The sequence below is a fragment of the Myotis yumanensis genome, unplaced genomic scaffold (genome assembly GCF_028538775.1).
Source record: "Myotis yumanensis isolate MYYU_CA2020_CCGP unplaced genomic scaffold, mMyoYum1.0.hap1 SCAF_24, whole genome shotgun sequence".
NCBI classification, from domain to species: domain Eukaryota; kingdom Metazoa; phylum Chordata; class Mammalia; order Chiroptera; family Vespertilionidae; genus Myotis; species Myotis yumanensis.
This window is the reverse complement of record NW_027223775.1, coordinates 6,563,986-6,584,020: the sequence shown is the minus strand read 5'-3', so window position 1 is coordinate 6,584,020 and position 20,035 is coordinate 6,563,986. Positions and strand designations below refer to the sequence as shown.

The 20,035-nt window shown below is 42.9% G+C and overlaps 1 protein-coding gene across 6 annotated transcripts in view; it reads left to right on the top strand.

The window, feature by feature from the left end:
- The window catches only part of LOC139000587 (lysine-specific demethylase 6A-like), a 266,067-nt gene that overhangs the window by 83,218 nt on the left and 162,814 nt on the right, over positions 1 to 20,035 (top strand). The window lies entirely within an intron of this gene.

Genomic DNA, 20,035 nt, shown 5'->3' with positions numbered 1-20,035 from the left:
GCATTTCCTAGATATATTATATCTGTATTATTTCAGTTTGTATTTAAATAATAAGAATATTGAGAAATTTGCAATTTATATAACAATAAAAATGAATAATTTAGGATATGAACTAAAAGATTTAAAAAAAGGATTGGCTTTCAGGGCACAAAGTAGATTATACATATAATGCTAAGATTTGCACTATACCTTAAAACATATTTTTACTGATTTCAAAAAAAAAGTTAGAGGGAAAGAGAGATAGAAACATCAATGATGAGAGAGAATCATTGATGGACCTACCTCCTGCACACCCCACATTGTGGAACGAGTCAGCAACTTGGCTATGTTCCCTGACTGGGTATCAAACTGTGACCTCCTGGTTCATATGTCAATGCTCAATCACTGAGCTATGCCGAAATAACTTTTTAGTGCTTTATATTTTTTGGGGTTTTTGTTTTTAAAAAGATGAATACCAGAGTTTCTGACCCAGAAACAATGAATGTTTTATTTCATTTGATATGTAAAACACTTTTCTATATGTGATGGCCACCAGAGACATACAAAGTATATATGTTAGTATATGAAGAGAGTATGTATGTTAGTGATGCTGTAACTGGGATCTAATTATTAAGTTTACTTTCTTATGGGTCTAATTAGAAATTACCCACTTCTAGTTGGAGGGCATGTGTTATAGCAGAATGATAGAATAATAGATTATCCTTTATTAAAGCTTGTAGATTGCTAGTTGGTAAGTATAAAAACTTTGGGAAAAATAATACATTAATTTTAAGTGCCTTAATTCTGATGAAAACTTGATTTGTCAAAACTTCTAATTTTTCAGAGTTTCTGTGTTTGTGCTATCATTTTATAATTTCTAAGGTTTTTATGGGAATAGAACTTTCCTACCTGGCAAACATGCATAGCTCTTTGAAACAATATGGTTTTCTGGAAAAAAAAAAAGGTTTTGTGAATTTGTGATTATGTAGAATGTTTGTTCTTTTTTTTCAAATAGATCTGTTATACATTATCTTTTTTTTTTATTTTATTTTATTTTATTTTTTTAATATATTTTATTGATTTTTTACAGAGAGGAAGGGAGAGAGATAGAGAGTTAGAAACATCGGTGAGAGAGAAACATCGATCAGCTGCCTCCTGCACATCTCCTACTGGGGATGTGCCCGCAACCCAGGTACATGCCCTTGACCGCAATCGAACCTGGGACCCTTCAGTCCGCAGGCCGACGCTCTATCCACTGAGCCAAACCGGTTTCGGCAACATTATCTTTTAAAAAAAAAAAAAAATTTCTTTATTGATTACAGAGAGGAAGGGAGAAGGAGAGAGAGAGATAGAAACATCAATGATGAGAGAATCATTGATTGGCTGCCTCCTGTACACCCCCAACTGGGGATCAAGCCGGCAACCCAGGCATGTGCCCCTGGCCGGGATCGAACCTGGGACCCTTCAGTCTGCAGGCCGACACTCTATCCACTAAGCCAAGCCGACCAGGGCCTCTTATACATTATCTTGATTGCAAAGACTGTGTGCATGTGCCCAGTGTGTGTATGTGTGTGTGTGTGTGTGTGTGTGTGTGAGAGAGAAAGTGAGAAAGAGAGAGAGAGAGAGAGAGACTGACTTCACCCTGAGTTCCCCAACTTAAGGTCAGTCCTAGAACTAAGTTACTTTATGTTTTTTTGGTTTTTTTTTTATTACAGTAAGAGAATACAAATTAAAATTGTCAAAGGAAATAGGTACAAAAGAAAGAGTCCATAAAAATTATTCTTTGCAGTCCTGTGGATAGCACTAATTTCCCCACCTTTATGTGTGAATCATAATACATATGTACTATTACTAACCAGGGGCAGTACTCAAGCCTTTCTTTCCAGGGCTCTTTCTATTTTTTTTTTTTCTATTTTCTATTTAATACTAGAGGGCTGGTGCACAAATTTCATGCACATTGAAAGGAAATTAATTAGAAGAAATCTATATTTTAAAAGGCCTGTGGCCCTAACGCTATAATGACCAAAGACCAGCGCGGGTGGGAGGGGCTGTGAGTGTCACGAGGCCCGTGGGAAGGGAGGGCAGGGCTGCGCGATTTTGCATGCTGGCCTTCTTGTATTTTAATATCGCTGTTCACTCTTTCTCTGTTATAGAAGTGTTAACCAAATTCACGATCGACAATGACAGATGGAAACATATGCGTGCGATTGGCACCTGCAAGAACTTTATATATATAGATAAAGTTGCTTAATTAGACCTGCTTTCTGTTTTAACTGAACTTTTTTCAGCCCAGGGAAACACCCCAACTTCTCTTTCAGTTAATTGTCAGCAACACAGCAGTAAATGTCAACACCAAGCAGATTATTATTATAGATCATGCAGGGAGAACAAAGGATAAGATATTTAACTGCAGCAGTGTTTGACTATATTCTGCACGGTGTGAAAACCTGAAGTCATTTTCAAGATCCACCATTTATTACTTCTTTACAGTCTAGTCAACTTTCTAAATCTCTGTTTTTCTGCTACTGAAAAGAAAATAGGATTCCACTGAATCTCCTACCTACCTACTTCAGGACTTCTGTGAGGATCAAATGAAATGAGGCATGGAAAATGTACATTTGGTTATACAGACATTTGGTTACAGTGTAAAATGTTTGAACCTGGCTATAAAGCAAATCTGTTCCTGGGCTGAAGAAACTCCAAGGAGGCTAGTTGGGAGGGAGAGAAAGGTGGGAGTTGCTACATGATGTCATTACCCAGCACCCACAGCCACCTTTTCAGGGCTGGGCTAGGCTGTTGCAGGCTCAATCCCAGTAGTAGGTCTGTCTCTGTCCCCAGTCCTGTTGGGTCTCTCCCTTTCTCCGCTCCATCTAACTTGGTGGGCTCTGCCCTGTCCTCCTGGAATGTCTTTTCTGCTGCCTCCCCTTTCTTCTCTGGAGGTGGAGCTTTCCAAAGGCTGAGTGGGGCGGGGCTGTGGGGGTGGGTGAGGCTATGCAGGTGAGGCAGTGTGGGCGGGGCCAGGCAGCAGTGCGGAGCTCTGCAGGGCAAGCCCAGGCAGGGCCTTAGAGGAGAGCTAGGGATACAGGTCTTGGGGAGGAGGATGGAAGGATATGGAGCCTGTTGCGTGGGAGAGGCACCAGGGTCCCCCCATCCAGCATTTTTTCTAGGCCCCTGAGCAGCTGTCACCCTGTGCCCCTGTCTGCCTCCCACTTCCTTTCAAGTTTTGGGCTCAATTTCTCCAACACATCCTCACCCCCCTCTCTGCTGTGTCCTACCCACTCTTTTGGAGTAGTTAGTGAAACGTAGCAAATAAAAAGAAGCAGCTCTGCCCTAACCAGTTTGGCTCAGTGGATAGAGCGTTGGCCTGCGGACTGAAAGGTCCCAGGTTCGATTCCGGTCAAGGGCATGTACCTTGGTTGCGGGCACTGGGGAGTAGGAGGTGTGCAGGAGGCAGCTCATTGACATTCCTCTCTCATTGATGTTTTTAACTCTTTATCCCTCTCCTTCCGCTCTGTGAAAAATCAATAAAATATATTTTTTTAAAAAAAGAAGTTCCCGACAGCCAATCAGCCTGGTGGTCAAATCTCTCTAGTATTAACTGCAACTATCAAGGCTTAACTAGAACAAGACTGCGCACAAAGACCACAAGGGGGTGCACCAAGAAAGCATAAAAAATGCGGAGACAAAAAAACATGACAGAAATGGAGGATATAGAGCTAAAAAACGCAATTTTGAGGGCTTGCAAGAAAGTTGAGGAGAGCCTCACAAAACTAATGAGACCCTCGATGCTACGATAAAGAAATTAGAAATTAAGCATACATGGACTGAAATAAAGAATATTATACCTAATAGCAGACCAGAGGAGCGCAAGAATCAAGCCAAAGATTTGAAATTCGAAGAAGCAAAAAACACCCAACCGGAAAAGCAAAATGAAAAAGAATCCGAAAATACGAAGATAGTGTAAGGAGCCTCTGGGACAGCTTCAAGGGCACTAATATCAGAATTATTGGGGTGCCAGAAGATGAGAGACAGCAAGATATTGAAAACCTATTTGAAGAAATAATGGCAGAAAACTTCCCCCACCTGGTGAAAGAAATGGACTTCCAAGTCCAAGAAGCGCAGAGAACCCCAAACAAAAGGAATCCAAAGAGGACCACACCAAGACACACCATAATTAAAATGCCAAGAGCAAAAGACAAAGAGAGAATCTTAAAAGCAGCAAGAGAAAGAGACTCAATTACCTACATGGGAATACCCATACGACTGTCAGCTGATTTCTCAACAGAAACTTTGCAGGCCAGAAGGGAATGGCAAGAAATATTCAAAGTGCTGAATACCAAGAACCTACAACCAAGATTACTTTATCCATCAAAGCTATCATTCAGAATTGAAGGTCAGATAAAGAGCTTCACAGATAAGGAAAAGCTAAAGGAGTTCATCACCACTAAACCAGTATTATACGAAATGCTGAAAGGTATCCTTTAAGAAGAAGAAGAAGAAAAAGGTAAAGATACAAATTGACAACAACAAACATGCATCTATCAACAAGTGAATCTAAGAATCAAGTGAATAAATAATCTGATGTACAGAATGAACTGGTGATTATAATGAATCAGGGACATAGAAAGGGAATGGACAGACTATTCTTGCGGGGGAAAGGGGGATGGGAGATTCGGGAAGAGACTGGACAAAAATCGTGCACCTATGGATGAGGACAGTGGGTGGGGAGTGAGGGCGGAGGGTGGGGCAGGAACTGGGAGGAGGGGAGTTATGGGGGGGAAAAAAAAGAGGAACAAATTTAATCTGAATAATAAAGATTTAATTAAAAAAAAAAAAAGAAGTTCCCATGAAGAAGGGGTGCCAGAGAGCAATATCCCTTGCAATGTTACAAGATGGAAAACTAAAAAAAAGGAAAAAAAAGAAGCAGCTCTGAAGATTATAAATTGTGCACTGAGAACGCCATAGTCTGCGGAGGGTTGTGCAGTCCACGGCTCTCGGATCACCTGTAGCAGCCTCCTGTGCCATCTGGTCCCACCTGGCTCCCGTCCCTACCCACCTCCACCTGGGACTTGGGCCAAACCCTGGGAGCTTCCTGATGGCTCTCACCTTACACTTCACTTTCCAGTCCAGCCCACCAGTGCCCTCAGCAAGGTAACCTATCAGTTGGAGTGTCTGCCCCCTGGTGGTTAGTGTGCATCATAGCGACTGGTCGAACTCCCAGCAGAACTCTGGTTAAGGGGACAATTTGCATATTATGCTTTTCTTAACATAGGATTACTAATTATATTCTCTATGCTTTATTTTACAAAATCCTGTGAGTATTTATTTTATAACTATCTATCTGTACTTCTCCTCCCTTCACCTGTTTTTCTCAGCCCTGTAAACCTGTGCCCCTCTGGGCACCATCTGTATATTCTCTCTTATCTATGTGTTTCAGTTTTGTGTGTTCATTTATTTGTTCCTAGATTCCACATGTAAGTGAAATTATGTGGTATTTGTCTTTTCCTGACTGACTTATTCCACTCATCCTAATACCCTCTAGGTCAGCAATTTTCAATCTTTTGTCACAAGAATTTTTTTAAAATGGATTTATTTTTTCTCTGACCATTTTTTTCTTAGATTATCGAATAAAAAATGACAGCGACCAACACAAGAATCATCCAGTTTGTCAGATCTGAAAAAATTTACTTTTTGATGGGCCACAGAGTTTTAATAATTAGTTTAAATGTGCAATGAGATGAAAAAGTTGGAAATCATTGCCCTAGGTTCATTAATGCTATTGAAATGGTAGTTTTTTTTCTTTCTTTCTTTATTTTTTATTGCTTAAAGTATTACAAAGGGTATTACATATGTCTCCTTTTTCCCCCAGCCCTTGACAAGCCCCGGGCCTCCTGTACCCCCAAGTGTCTTATGTCCATTGGTTATGCTTATATGCATGCATATAAGTCCTTCGGTTGATCTCTTACCCCTCCCTACCCCCCCACCTTCTGCCCCCCTCCCCTCCCCGGCCTTCCCGCTGCAGTTGACAGTCTGTTTGAGGCAGCTCTGCCTCTGTATCTATTTTTGTTCATAAGTTTATAAGTTTATCCATGAATGAGTGAGATCATGTGGTATTTTTCCTTCATTCACTGGCTTATTTCACTTAGCATAATGCTCTCCAGTTCCATCCATGCTGTTTCAAATGGTAAGAGTTTCTTCTTTTTTACAGCAGAATAGTATTCCATCGTGTAGATATACCACAGTTTTCTAATCCAATCCTCTATTGATGGGCACTTAGGCTGTTTCCAGATCTTAGCTATGGTTAATTGTGCTGCTGTGAACATATGCGTGCATATATCCTTTCTGATTGGTGTTTCTGGTTTCTTGGGATATATTCCTAGAAGTGGGATCACAGGGTCAAATGGGAGTTCCATTTTTAGTTTTTTGAGGAAACTCCATACTGTCTTCCAGAGTGGCTGCACCAGTCTGCATTCCCACCAGCAGTGCACGAGTGTTCCTTTTTCTCCACATCCTCTCCAGCACTTGTCGTGTGTTGATTTGTTGATGATAGCCAGCCTGACAGGTGTGAGATGGTACTTCATTGTTGTTTTGATTTGCATCTCTCGGATGATTAGTGACTTTGAGCATGTTTTCATATGTCTCTTGGCTTTCTGAATGTCCTCTTGTGAAAGGTGTCTATTTAGATCCTTTGCCCATTTTTCATCTTCCTTTTTTTTTTTTTTAAATCTTTATTGTTCATATTATTACATTTGTTCCTCTTTTTTCCCCCCATAACTCCCCTCCTTCCAGCTCCCACCCCACCCTCCACCCTCACTCCCCACCCACTGTGTTCATCCATAGGAGCATGATTTTTGTCCAGTCACTTCCCGCATCTCCCACACCCCTTTTCCCCCCAAGAATAGTCAGTCCATTCCCTTTCTATGTCCCTGATTCTATTATAATCCCCAGTTCATTCTGTACATCAGGTTATTTATTCACTTGATTCTTAGATTCATTTGTTGATAGATGCATGTTTGTTGTTCATAATTTGTATCTTTACCTTTTTCTTCTTCTTCCTCTTCTTAAAGGATACCTTTCAGCATTTCATATAATACTGGTTTGGCGGTGGTGAACTCCTTTAGCTTTTCCTTATCTGTGAAGCTCTTTATCTGACCTTCAATTCTGAATGATAGCTTTGCTGGATAAAGTAATCTTGGTTGTAGGTTCTTGGTATTCAGCACTTTGAATATTTCTTGCCATTCCCTTCTGGCCTGCAAAGTTTCTGTTGAGAAATCAGCTGACAGTCGTATGGGTATTCCCTTGTAGGTAATTGAGCCTCTTTCTCTTGCTGCTTTTAAGATTTTCTCTTTGTCTTTTGCTCTTGGCATTTTAATGATGATGTGTCTTGGTGTGGTCCTCTTTGGATTCCTTTTGTTTGGGGTTCTCTGCGCTTCTTGAACCTGTAAGTCCATTTCTTTCTCCAGGTGGGGGAAGTTTTCTGCCATTATTTCTTGAAATAGGTTTTCAATATCTTGCTGTCTCTCATCTTCTGGCACTCCAATAATTCTGATATTAGTCCGCTTAAAGCTGTCCCAGAGGCTCCTTACACTATCTTCACACTTTAGGATTCTTTTTTCATTTTGCTTTTCCAATTGGGTGTTTTTTGTCGAATCTTTGGTTTGATTCTTGAGCGCCTCTGGTCTGCTATTGGGTATAATATTCTTTATTTCAGTCCGTGTATGCTTACTTTCTAATTTCTTTATCGTAGCATCGAGGGTCTCATTAGTTTTCGTGAGGCTCTGCACAAATTTATGGCAAGCCCTCAAAATTGCGATTCTTAGCTCCATATCCTCCATTTCTGTCATGTTTTTTTGTTTCTGCATCTTTTATGTTTTCTTGGTGCACCCCCTTGTGGTCTCTGTGCGCAGTCTTGTTCTAGCCAAGCCTTAATTGTTGTAGTTAACACTAGAGGGATTTGACCACCAGGCCGACTGGCTGTAGGAATCAGCTGAGCGGAAAACGTCTGTCTTCTGGGGAGGCGCTAATCCAGCCTTTGCCTGAGGCAATTGGGAAATGGCTGTGCGCAGGGCTTGGGCGGGCGGGATCAAGAGGGCGGGGGGAGGGAGCCGCTATGGCCGCTCTCAGTCCGTCCCCAGGGGCTCTGCCTCTCTGTCCCAGCAACCGCTGCAAACCTCGGAGGGGCCGTAGCCAGACAGTCCCGCTTCTCCCGTTTGAGTCTGGGTCCCTAGAGACTCGCCCGGATCTGTAGCCCAGAGTCTGAGACTCACTCCTGATTGAAAACGACAACCGCGCCCTCAGCCGCCAGCCTGCTTTGCGTGCGCACCACCTCACCACCGCACCACCGTACCTTTAAATTTTCCACACTACGCCTCCTCTGAGCGTCGGAATGCTGTTGTTTTTGCTTCTAGTTAAAGAGTCTCTCCTCAGCCAGCCTTCCTGTGGTTCTGGTTGATGTCCGTTCCGACTTTTAGTTGTATTTTTGAAGTGGTTGTTTACGGCGGCAATCTCCGGTGTTTACCTATGCCGCCATCTTCGATTCTCCCTCATCTTCCTTTTGTTAAGTTGTATGAGTTCCCTATAAATTTTGGAGATTAGGCCCTTATCAGATATGACATTGGCAAATCTGTTTTCCCACACAGTGGGCTTTCTTGTTGTTTTGTTGATGGTTTCTTTTGTTGTGCAGAAGCTTTTTATTTTGATGAAGTCCCATTTGTTCATTTTCTCTTTAGTTTCAAGTGCCCTATGAGCTGTATCAGTGAAGAAATTGTTTCAGCGTATGTCTGAGATTTTGTTGCCTTTGGATTCTTCTAGAATTTTTATGGTTTTCTGTCGTATATTTAAGTCCTTTATCCATTTTGAGTTTATTTTTCTGTACAGTGTAAGTTGGTGTTCTAGTTTCATTTTCTTGCATGTATCTGTCCAATTATCCCAACACCATTTATTGAAGAGACTATCTTGACTCCATTGTATGTTCTCGCCTCCTTTGTCAAATATTAATTGAGCATATTGGTTTGGGCCGATTTCTGGGGTCTCTATTCTATTCTATTGATCTATTTGTCTGTTTTTGTGCCAGTACCAGGCAGTTTTGAGAACAGTGGCTTTGTAATACAGCTTGATATCTGGTATTGAGATCCCATCTACTTTGTTCTTACTCAGGATCGCTGCAGCTATTCAGGGTCTTTTTTTATTCCAGATGCATTTTTGTAGAGTTCATTCTAGATCTGTGAAATATGCTGTTGGTATTTTAATGGGAAGTGCGTTGAATTTATAGATTGCTTTGGGTAGTATGGACACTTTAATGATGTTGATTCTACCAGTCCATGAACACGGTATGTTCTCCCATCTCTTTATGTCTTCCTCTATCTCTTTTTTCAACGTCCTGTACTTTTCTGAGTAGAGGTCTTTTACCTCTTTCCTTAAGTTTATTCCTAGGTAGCTTAATTTTTTTGGTGCGATGGTAAATGGGATTTTTTTTTAGTCTCTCTTTCTGGAAGTTCACTATTGGTGCATAGAAATGCCATAGATTTCTTGGGGTTAATTTTGTATCCTGCTACATTGCCAAATTCATGTATTAAGTCTAGTAGTTTTTTGATGGAGTCTCTAGGGTTTTGTATGTATAATATCATGTCATCTGCAAATAAGGACAGTTTTACTTCTTTTTTTCCAATTTGGATGCCTTTTATTTCTTCTTGTCTAATTGCAATGGCTAATACTTCCAGTACTCTGTCGAACAGGAGTGGTGAGAGTAGGCATCCCTGTCTTGTTCCTTTTCTTAGGGGAAATGCTGTTAGTTTTTGTCCATTGATTATGATGTTGGCTGTGGGTTTGTCATATATGGCTTTTATTATGTTGAGGTATGATCCTTCTATTCCCACCTTGCTGAGAGTTTTTATCAAAAATGGGTGTTGAATTTGTCAGATGCTTTTTCTACATCAATTGATATGACCATGTGGGTTTTTTCTTTCAATTTGTTTATGTGGTGTATCACGTTTATTGATTTCCGGATATTGTACCATCCTTGCATCCCTGGGATAAATCCTACCTGGTCATGGTGTATGATCTTTCTGATGTACTGCTGGATCCGATTTGCTAAGATTTTGTTGAGGCTTTTGGCATCTATGTTCATGAGGGATATTGGCCTGTAATTCTCTTTCATTGTGTTGTCTTTACCTGGTTTTGGTATTAGGGTGATGCTGGCTTCATAGAATGAGCTTGGAAGTGTTCCTTCCTCTTGAATTTTTTGTAGTAGTCTGAGGAGGATAGGTTTTAGTTCTTCCTTGAATGTTTGGTAAAACTCCCCTGTGAAGCCGTCTGGTCCTGGGCTTTTGTTTGCTGGAAGTTTTTGATGACTGCTTCAATTTCTCCCATAGTTACTGGCCTATTGAGGTTTTTTAGATTCTTCCAGATTGAGTATTGGAATGTTGTATTTTTCTAGGAATTTGTCCATTTCCTCCAGGTTGTCTAGTTTGTTGGAGTAGAGCTGTCCGTAGTATTTTTTAACAATCATTTGTATTTCTGTGGGGTCTGTTGTTATTTCGCCTCTATCGTTTCTGATTTGGTTTATTTGGGACCTCTCTCTTTGCTTCTTGGTGAGCCTGGCTAGAGGTTCATCAATCTTCTTTATCCTTTGAAAGAGCCAGCTCTTGGTTTCATTGATTTTCTGTATTGTTTTTTTGGTGTCTTTGTCATTTATTTCTGCTCTAATTTTATTATCTCCTTCCTTCTGCTCACTCTGGGGTTTTCTTGTTGCTCTCTTTATAATTGTTTGAGATGTAGAGTTAGATGATTTACTACCATTTTTTAAAAAATATATTTTATTGATTTTTTACAGAGAAGAAGGGAGAGAGATAGATAGTTAGAAACATCGATGGGAGAGAAACATCGATCAGCTGCCTCCTGCACATCTCCCACTGGGGATGTGCCCGCAACCCAGGTACATGCCCTTGACCGGAATCGAACCTGGGACCTTTCAGTCCGCAGGGCGATGCTCTATCCACTGAGCCAAACCGGTTTTGGCTACTACCATTTTTTCTTGTTTTTTGAGATAGGTCTGTAGAACTATAAACTTCCCTCTCAGGACTGCTTTCATTGTGTCCCATAGGTTTTGGATTGTTGTGTTTTCATTGTCATTAGTTTCCAGGATGTTTTTAATTTCTTCTTTGATCTCATTGGTAACCCAATCAATATTTAATAACATGCTATTCAGCTTCCACGTGTTTGAGTATTTTGGGTTGTTTTTACTGTAGTTTATTTCTAATATTATGCCCTCGTGGTCTGAGAAGATGCTTGGTCTGATTTCAGTCTTCTTGAATTTGGGGAGACTTTGTTTGTGACCCAATATGTGGTCTATTTTTGAATCTATCCCATGAGCACTTGAGTGGAATGTATATTCCGTGGCTTTGGGGTGAAGTGTTCTGAAGATGTCTATTAATTCCATCTGATCTAGTGAGTCATTTAGGATTGCTATTTCTTTGCTGATTGTTTGTCTAGAGGATTTATCCAGTGATGTCAGTGGTGTATTAAAGTCCCCTACTATGATTGTATTGTTGTCGATCTCTCCTTTGATATCTTCCAGGAGTTTTTTCTTATGTATTTGGATGCTCCTGCCTTGGGTGCATAAATGTTTACCAGGGTTATATCTTCTTGTTGTATTGATCCCTTTTGTATAATGAAGTGGCGTTCCTTATTTTTTGTTATGGCCTTCACTTTGAGATCTATTTTGTCCGATATAAGTATGGCTACCCAGCTTTCTTTTCCTTTCCATTTGCCTGAAAGATATTTTTCCATCCCTTCACTTTCAGTCTGTGTGAGTCCCTTCTTCTGAGGTGGGTCTCTTGTAGACAGCAGATGTATGGATCATGTTTTTTCATCCATTCAGCCACTCAATGTCTTTTGGTTGGAGCATTTAGTCCATTTACATTTAAAGTTATTATTGAAAGGTACTTTTTTGTAGCCATTTCTTTTTGTGTGTGTGGCCGTTTTCTTTCTGAGCTTGTTATTTCTTATTTTTACACCAGTCCCTTTAGCAATTCTTGCATGGCTGGCTTGGTGGTGATAAACTCCCTTAGCCCTTTTTTTGTCTGTGAAGCTTCTTATTTCCCCTTCAATTTTGAATAATAGCCTTGCTGGATAGAGTATTCTTGGATTCAGTCCTTTGCTTTGCATCACTTTGTAGATTTCCGTCCATTCTGTTCTGGCCTGATGTGTTTCTGTTGAGAATCATTTGATAATCTAATGGAAGATCCCTTGTATGTAACTTTCCGTCTCTCTCTTGCAGCCTGTAAGATTCTCTCTTTGTTCTGAACATTTGCCATGGTAATTATGATGTTTCTTGGTGTGGGTCTTTTCGGGTTCACCTTGTTTGGGACTCTCTGTGCTTGTGTGACTTTTTTCTTCCCCACCTCAGGGAAGTTTTCTGATATTATTTCTTCGAATAGGTTTTCTAATCTTTGTTCATCTTTCTGTTATTCTGGCACCCCTATTATTCGTATGTTGTTTCATTTCATGTTGTCCCAAAGCTCCCGTAGGCTCTCCTCCTGTCTTTTAATTTTTTTCTTCAATTCCAGTTCAGTTTGGGTGTGTTTTGCTTCCTTTTCTTCTAATTCACTACTTCGGTCCTCCGCTTCTTCTAGTCTACTGTTGATACTTTCTATGGTGTTTTTTATTGCAGCTATATCACTCTTCATTTCTTCTTGGTTCTTACCTAAATTATTGATTTTTTTATCCATTTCTCTTTGATTCTTACATAGGTATTGATTTTTTCATCTGTTTCTTCTTGCTTATTGCCTAAGTTGTTGATTTTTTCCCCCAACTGGTTTATGCACTCTAGGACTCTTAATCTGAATTCTTTTTCTGTCATGTTGCATGCCTCTCTATCACTTAGCTGCTTTTCTGGTGAGTTCTCCTTTTCTTTTCTTTGGGGGTTTCTTTGTCTACCCATGTTTGATCTCACCGACAAATTCAGATGTTGAGTCATTCAGGGGCTGCTCCTTGGATGGCAGTGGCTCTTCGAGCTGTGGTTACTTCTCGGGCGGTTGTGGTAGCAGCTGCTCCTCAGTTGGCAGCAGGTCCTTTCGTGGGTGCTGTTCACAGATGTGGTGGCTCTTCTGGCTGGTGGGGGGAGCCTTCGCATGCAACTGCTGATCCTCAGACAGGGAGTGTGGTGATCAGGAGGCTGCTGTTGCTTGGATCTTCCTGTGAGAAGCATGACTCCATGTAGTCACACTGTTCCAGATCCGGTGTCTTCGGGTTCGCAGCCGATCTCTGGATGCTGGGTCTTTGGGTGTACAGTATACCTTTCGAAAAAACAGCCATTCAAGATGGCGCGGTCTCCGCAGCTGAGCTGGTACTATGGGCATGATTTTAGCCGCAATCTCCAGCTTTCAGTCCGCTTTCTCCAGGATTCCTCCGCTTTTCCCGGCTGCAAACTGTCTCTCAGCTGAATATCCTCTGCTTATTTGAGCTGTTTGTTACCCACTTCAGCTGCTCACCCTAACAGTTCCGGGACAAGGCACGGGACATGTCCGTCTATACCTCCGCCATTTTTTTTTTTTCTGGTAGCGGTTTTTTTTTAATGGGCAAGTAATATTCCATTGTATATATGTACCACAACTTCTTTACCCACTATCTACTGATGAATGCTGCATTTCTTCCATATCTTGGTTATCTAGCTATATATAACTCTAATATGCAAATAGATCAGAAAGTGGAACAACCTAACAACTTGTCACTATGACTGTTACTGACCACCAGGGCGTGCGCGTGCGGAACATGGTGGATGTTGGCAGTAACGGGATGCTGGAGCAGGTGAGCAGGGGCTCCACACCAAGGCAGGGCAGTAGTTGTCATTGGGACGAGCCTTTGGTGGTTACTGAAAATTTTTTGTTCCTGTATGCTGCAGTCCTGCCTTGCGCTTGCACCTGCTGCCGATGCCAGTCCCACTTGAACCTGCTACCAGTGGCAGAGCCGCTGCTTGTACCCGCTGTTGGTGCCTGGCATCAGCCTTGATCACTCGGGGCCGTCAGTGAGTATGAGCGGCAGCTGCGGGCCCCAATTGCCCCTGGGGGCTTCTCCACCTCCCACTACTCCTGAGGGGTGATTGGGTCTGGCAGCTGCCTCTCACACCTGCTGCCAGCGATCTCCCCGCTCTCATCCGCTGCCGGCCCCAGAGCTGCTGCTGGGACTAGCCCCAATCACTCCACGCTTTCCTTGCATGGGAGCGGTGGCAGTGGGAGCGCTACTGCCAGCAGATAGGAGACCGGGGGCCACAGCAGTAGCAGCCAGGTGGGGGCATGGAGGATGGGCCAAGACCCACCCCTGTGCCCACACAGCCTAGTGGCTAACAGGTCCTTTCAAGGTGCATAAATTCGTGCACTGGGCCCCTAGTTTTAAATAACATAGCAGTGATCATAGCGGTGCATGTATTCTTTCAAATTATTTGGGTTATTTTGAATATATATGCAGAATTGGAATAGCTGGGTTATAGGCAGTCCCATTTGTTAATATTTTGGGCACCATCCATACTGTTTTCTATAGTAGCTACACCAGTGAGCATTCCCACCAATAGTGTAGGAGAGTGTTCTTTTCTCCACTTTGTCCCAGAAACTGAATTGTTGATGAAAACTATTCTGATAAGTGTGAAGTGCTGTGTCTTTGTGGTTTTAACTGGCACTTCTCTGATATTTAGTGACATTGAGCATCTTTTTATACATTGATTGGCCATCTCTATGTCCTCTATGTTGCTTGGATCTTTCTGTGAGAAGCATGACTCTTTCTGTGAGAAGCAGATACCTCTGATTGGGTATCTCTATTTAGATCCTCTGTACATTTTTAAATTGGATTGTTTGTTCTTTCTTTTTTTTTTTTTTTTTTTCTTTTAAAACATATTTTTATTGATTTTCCACAGAGAGGAAGGGAGAGAGACAGAGAGCCAGAAACATCGATGAGAGAGAAACATCGACCAGCCGCCTCCTGCACATCCCCCACTGGGGATGTGCCCGCAACCCAGGCACATGCCCTCGACCGGAATCGAACCCGGGACCCCCCAGTCCGCAGGCCGACGCTCCATCCACTGAGCCAAACCGGCCTCGGCTGTTTTTTCAGTTTGAACTAGTGGCCCATTGCACGAAGATTCGCGTGATAGGTCTTCCTTCCCCTGTCTGCCAGCACTGGTTTTCCTTTGGCACCCGGGACCCAGGCCTTGGTCCGGCTACAGCAGCGAGGCTTGGCTTCTCAGCTCCGGCTGCTCCCAGTCCCTCATTTTTTTTTTCCAGCTCCTTGAGCAGAGGCCAGGGCTGGCTGGAAGCTTGGGTAGCATCTTCATCCACTGAGTGGGTTGTTTTTATGTTTTGTTGACGGTTTCCTTTGCTGTGCAAAACTCTTTAGTTTGATGTAATCCCATCTGTTTTGTTTTCCTTGCCCAAGGAGATTTATCAGAAAAAATAATTGCTTAGAGAAATGCCTGTGATTTTAATGCTTATGTTTTCTATACCAGTAGTCCCTGACTGGTGGTCCGTGAGGTCTGAAAGGTTGGAGATGGCTGTTCTATACCATAGGAGCTTTATGGTTTCAATTCTTTTTTTTAAAAAATACATTTTATTGATTTTTTACAGAGAGGAAGGGAGAGGGATAGAGAGTTAGAAACACTGATGAGAGAGAAACGTCAATCAGCTTCCTCCTGCGCACACCCCACTGCAACCAAGGTACATGCCCTTGACTGGAATCGAACCTGGGACTTTTGCATCCGCAGGCCGACGGTCTATCCACTGAGCCAAACCAGTTAGGGCTGGTATCAATTCTTTTTTTTTTTAAACTATTGTCTAGTTACATTTTAAAAAAAATATATTTTATTCACTTTTACAGAGAGGAAGGGAGAGGGATAGAGAGTTTGAAACATCGATGAGAGAGAAGCATCGATCACCTGCCTCCTGCTCACCCCCACTGGGGATGTGCCCGCAACCAAGGTACATGCCCTTGACCGGAATTGAACCCGGGACTCCCCAGTCCCCAGGCCGACGCTCTATCCACTGAACCAAACCAGCCAGGGCTTTTTTTTTTTTTTTTAATAATATATTTTATTGATTTTTTACAGAGAGGAAGGGAGAAGGATAGAGAGTTAGAAACATCGATGAGAGAGAAACATTGATCAGCTGCCTCCTGCACACCTCCTACTGGGGATATGCCCACAACCAAGGTGCATGCCGTTGACCAGAGTTGAACCTGGGACCTTTCAGTCCTCAGGCCGATGCTCTATCCACTGAGCCAAACCAGTTAGGGCTGTTTTCAATTCTTACATTTAAAATTTGATTTCTATAGTCTTGCAGTATAATTGGATATCAGATATTGTGATTATTCCAACTTTGTTATTCTTTCTCATGATTGCTGTGACTACTAGTAGTCTTCAATGGTTCTATATAAATTTTTGGATTATTGGTCCTAGTGCTGTGAAATACACCATTAGTATTTTAATAGAAATTGCATTGAGTTGGTAGATTTCTTTGGGTAGTGTACACATTTTAAAGTTATTATTCCTATCTATGAACATGGTATTTGCTTCCACTTATGAGTATTTTCTTTATTTTTAAAAAAATTTTTAATGCATGTATATATTTTATATATGTTTATATATGCACATATGTATTTATTTTTAGAGAGAGGAAGGAAGAGGGATAAAGAAATAGAAACATCAACGATGAGAACCATTGATTGGTTGTCTCCTGCACTCCCCACACTGGGGATTGAGCCTGTAATCCTGGAATCTGCCCCAACAGGGAATGTAACTGTGATCTCCTTGTTCAATATTCAGCTAATAAGCCACACTGGCCAAGCTGTATGTTTCTTTTGACTTTCGTGGGTCTCTGGTAGACAGCACACATACTAGTATGGGTTTTGTTTTCTTATTTATTCAGCTATCCTATGTTTTTTGATTTAGGCACGTAGCCATTTATATTTAAAGAGATTATTGAGCCCTAGTCAGTTTTGCTTAGTGGATAGAGCTTTCGCCTGTGGACTGAAGAGTCCAGGGTTGCATTTCGGTCAAGGGCTCGTACTTTGGTTGGGTTGTAGACTCCTCCCCTGGCCTAGACCCTGGTCAGCACACTTGCAGGAGGCAACCAATGATATGTTTCTTTCACATTGATATTTCTGTCTTTCTCTCTTTCACTCTCTATAAAAATCATTGGGAAAATAGCCTTGAGTGAGGATTAAAAAAATAAAATAAAGGGATTATTGAGCCTTGGCCGGTGGCTCATATGGTTGGAGCATTGTCACAAACACCAAAAGGTTGTGGCTTCAAATCTCGTTAGGACATATATAGAAGGCATCTGATCCACTTTTCTTCCTCACATTGATGTTTTTCTCCCTCTCTCTAAAAATCAATGAAAACATATCCTTGGGTGAGGATTTAAAAAAGTGATTATTGATAGGTACATATTTATTGCCATTTCATTCTTTAAAATTATGGCCTTTTCTCATTGCTTCTTAGTTTTCTTTAACATTTCTTACAATATTGTTTTGTTGGTGATGAGCTTCATTTCTCCTTCAATTTTAAATGACAGCCTTGCTGGGTAGAGTAGTCTTGATTTGTAGGTTATTGCTTTTTATCACTTTGGATATTTCATGCTAATCTCTTCTGCCTGGAAAGTTTCTGTTGAGAAATCAGGTGACAGTTTTATGGGAGTTCCTTTCTAGGTAAGTCTTTGTTTTGCTGCTTTTAAAAATCTTACTTTATCTTTTACTTTATTTTTTATTGATTTTTTAAATAGAGGAAGGGAGAGAAACATTGGTCAGCTGCCTTTCACATGTGCTTCCCCTGGGAATAGAACCTGCCATCCTTTGGTGCATTGAACAACACTCCAACCAACTGATCCATACTGGCCAGGGCTCTTATTTTGTCTTCAACCTTTACCATTTTAATTAAGTGTATTGGTTTTGGGCTTTGGGGCTTTAACTTTTTGAGACCCATTCTACTTCACCATAATATGAGTTTTTTAGTAATTATTTTCAAGTAGCTTCTCAACCTCTCTTTTCCTTCCAGTTACTCCTATAATGCAAATGTTGTCACCACTTGATGTACCAGATGCCCCTTAAACTATACTTGATTAACATTTTTTTTCCTGTTTTGAGTAGGTGTTTATGCCACCTTGTGTTCCAGATCTCTGACTCAATTATGTGCTTTATCTAGTCTGTCATTGTTTCCCTCCAGTACTATTTATTCTTCATTTCTGAGGTTACATTCTTCATTTGTATCTGTTTATTATTATTACTAGAGGCCCAGTGCACAAAACTTGTGCACTGGGGGGGAGGGGTGTCCCTCAGCCCAGCCTGTACCTTCTCCAATCGGGGACCCCTTGGGGGAAATGTGACTGCCGGTTTAGGCCCGATCTCTCTCACAAGCCAGAACTTCTGGCTCCCAACCACTTGCCTGCCTGCCTGCCTGATTGCCCCTAACCACTTCTGCCTGCCAGTCTGATTACCTTCTAACCACTCCCCTGCCAGCCTGATTGATGCCTAACTGCTCCCCTGCCGGCCTAATTGCCCCCAACTACCCACCCCTGACAGTCCCGGTTGCCCCCAACTGCCCTCCCCTGTAGGCCTGGTCCCCCCTAACTGCCCTCCCCTGTTGGCCTGATTGCCCACAACTGCCCTCCCCTGCTGGCCATCTTGTGGCAACCATGTTGTGTCAACATGGGGGCAGTCATCTTGTGACCACATGGCTTGACCATCTTGTGTGAGGGTATGGTGGTCAATTTGCATATTACCTCTTTATTATATAGGATTATTACTACTAAAGGCCCGGAGCACAAAAATTTGTACACTGGGGGGGGGGGGGAGGGGCGGCCTCAGCCCTGCCTGTGCCCTCTCCCAGTCTGGGACCCCTCGGGGTATGAGTACCTGTTGTCTTAGGCCGGCTTTCCGGATGATTGGGCCTAAGCTGGCAGTCAAACATCCCTCTGGCAGCCTGGGAGCCCTTGGAGAATGTCCACTTGCCAGTGGGGAGCAGGCCTAAGCTGCAGTCGGACATCCTTAGCGCTGCTGAGGAGGTGGGAGAGGCTCCCACCACCACCCTCTGTACTGGCAGCCGTCAGCCTGGCTAGTGGCTGAGCAAAGCTCCCCCTGTGCGAGCGCACTGACCACCAGGGGGCAGCTCCTGCGTTAAGCATCTGCCCCCTGGTGGTCAGTGTGTGTCATAGTGACCAGTCATTCCCAGTTGTTCTGCTGTTAGGGTCAATTTGCATAGTACCCTTTTATTATATAGGATAGAGGCCTGGTGCACAGTGGGGCCCGGCTAGTTTGCCCTGAAGGGTGTCCCGAATCAGGGTGGGGGTCCCGCTGGGGTGCCTGGCCAGCCTGGGTGAGGGGCTGAGGGCCGTTTTCATACTGGCCACACCCCCTTCAAAGTGGGGGTCCCTGCTGGAGAGCCTGGCCAACCTGGGTGAGGGGCTGAGGGCCGTTTTCAGGCTGGCCATACCCCCTTCAGTGAGGGGGGTCCTGCTGGGGTGCCTGGCCAGCCTGGGTGAGGGGCTGATGGCTGTTTGCAGGCTGGCCAAGCCCCCCAGTGGGGACCCTCACCCCATGAGGGTGTGGCCATCCTGGGTGAGGGGCTGATGGCTGTTTGCAGGTTGGCCACAGCCCCTTCATTGTGGGGGTCCCCACAAGTGTGCTTCGCCAGCCTGGTTGAGGGGCTGATGGCTGTTTGCAGGCTGGCCACAGCCCCCAGCCACCCAAGCTCCCAGTGGAGGCCGGCTGGAAGCAGGTATCCGGGATTTATTTATGTTCTGTAATTGAAACTTTGTTGCCTTGAGCAGAGGCCTCAGCTGGCCATGTCAGGCGGGAAGCTTGGCTTCCTACATCGCCGAGGCAACCAAGCCTCCTGCTTGCTCCAGCTTTGTGGCTGCTGGCCACCATCTTGGTTGGGTTAATTTGCATACAAATGCTCTGATTGGCTGGTGGGCATGGCTTGGGTGTAGCAGAGGTGCCATCAATTTGTATGTTTCTCTTTTATTAGATGATATTATTAATTATTATTATTATATTTTATCCTGTTGGAGTTCTCACT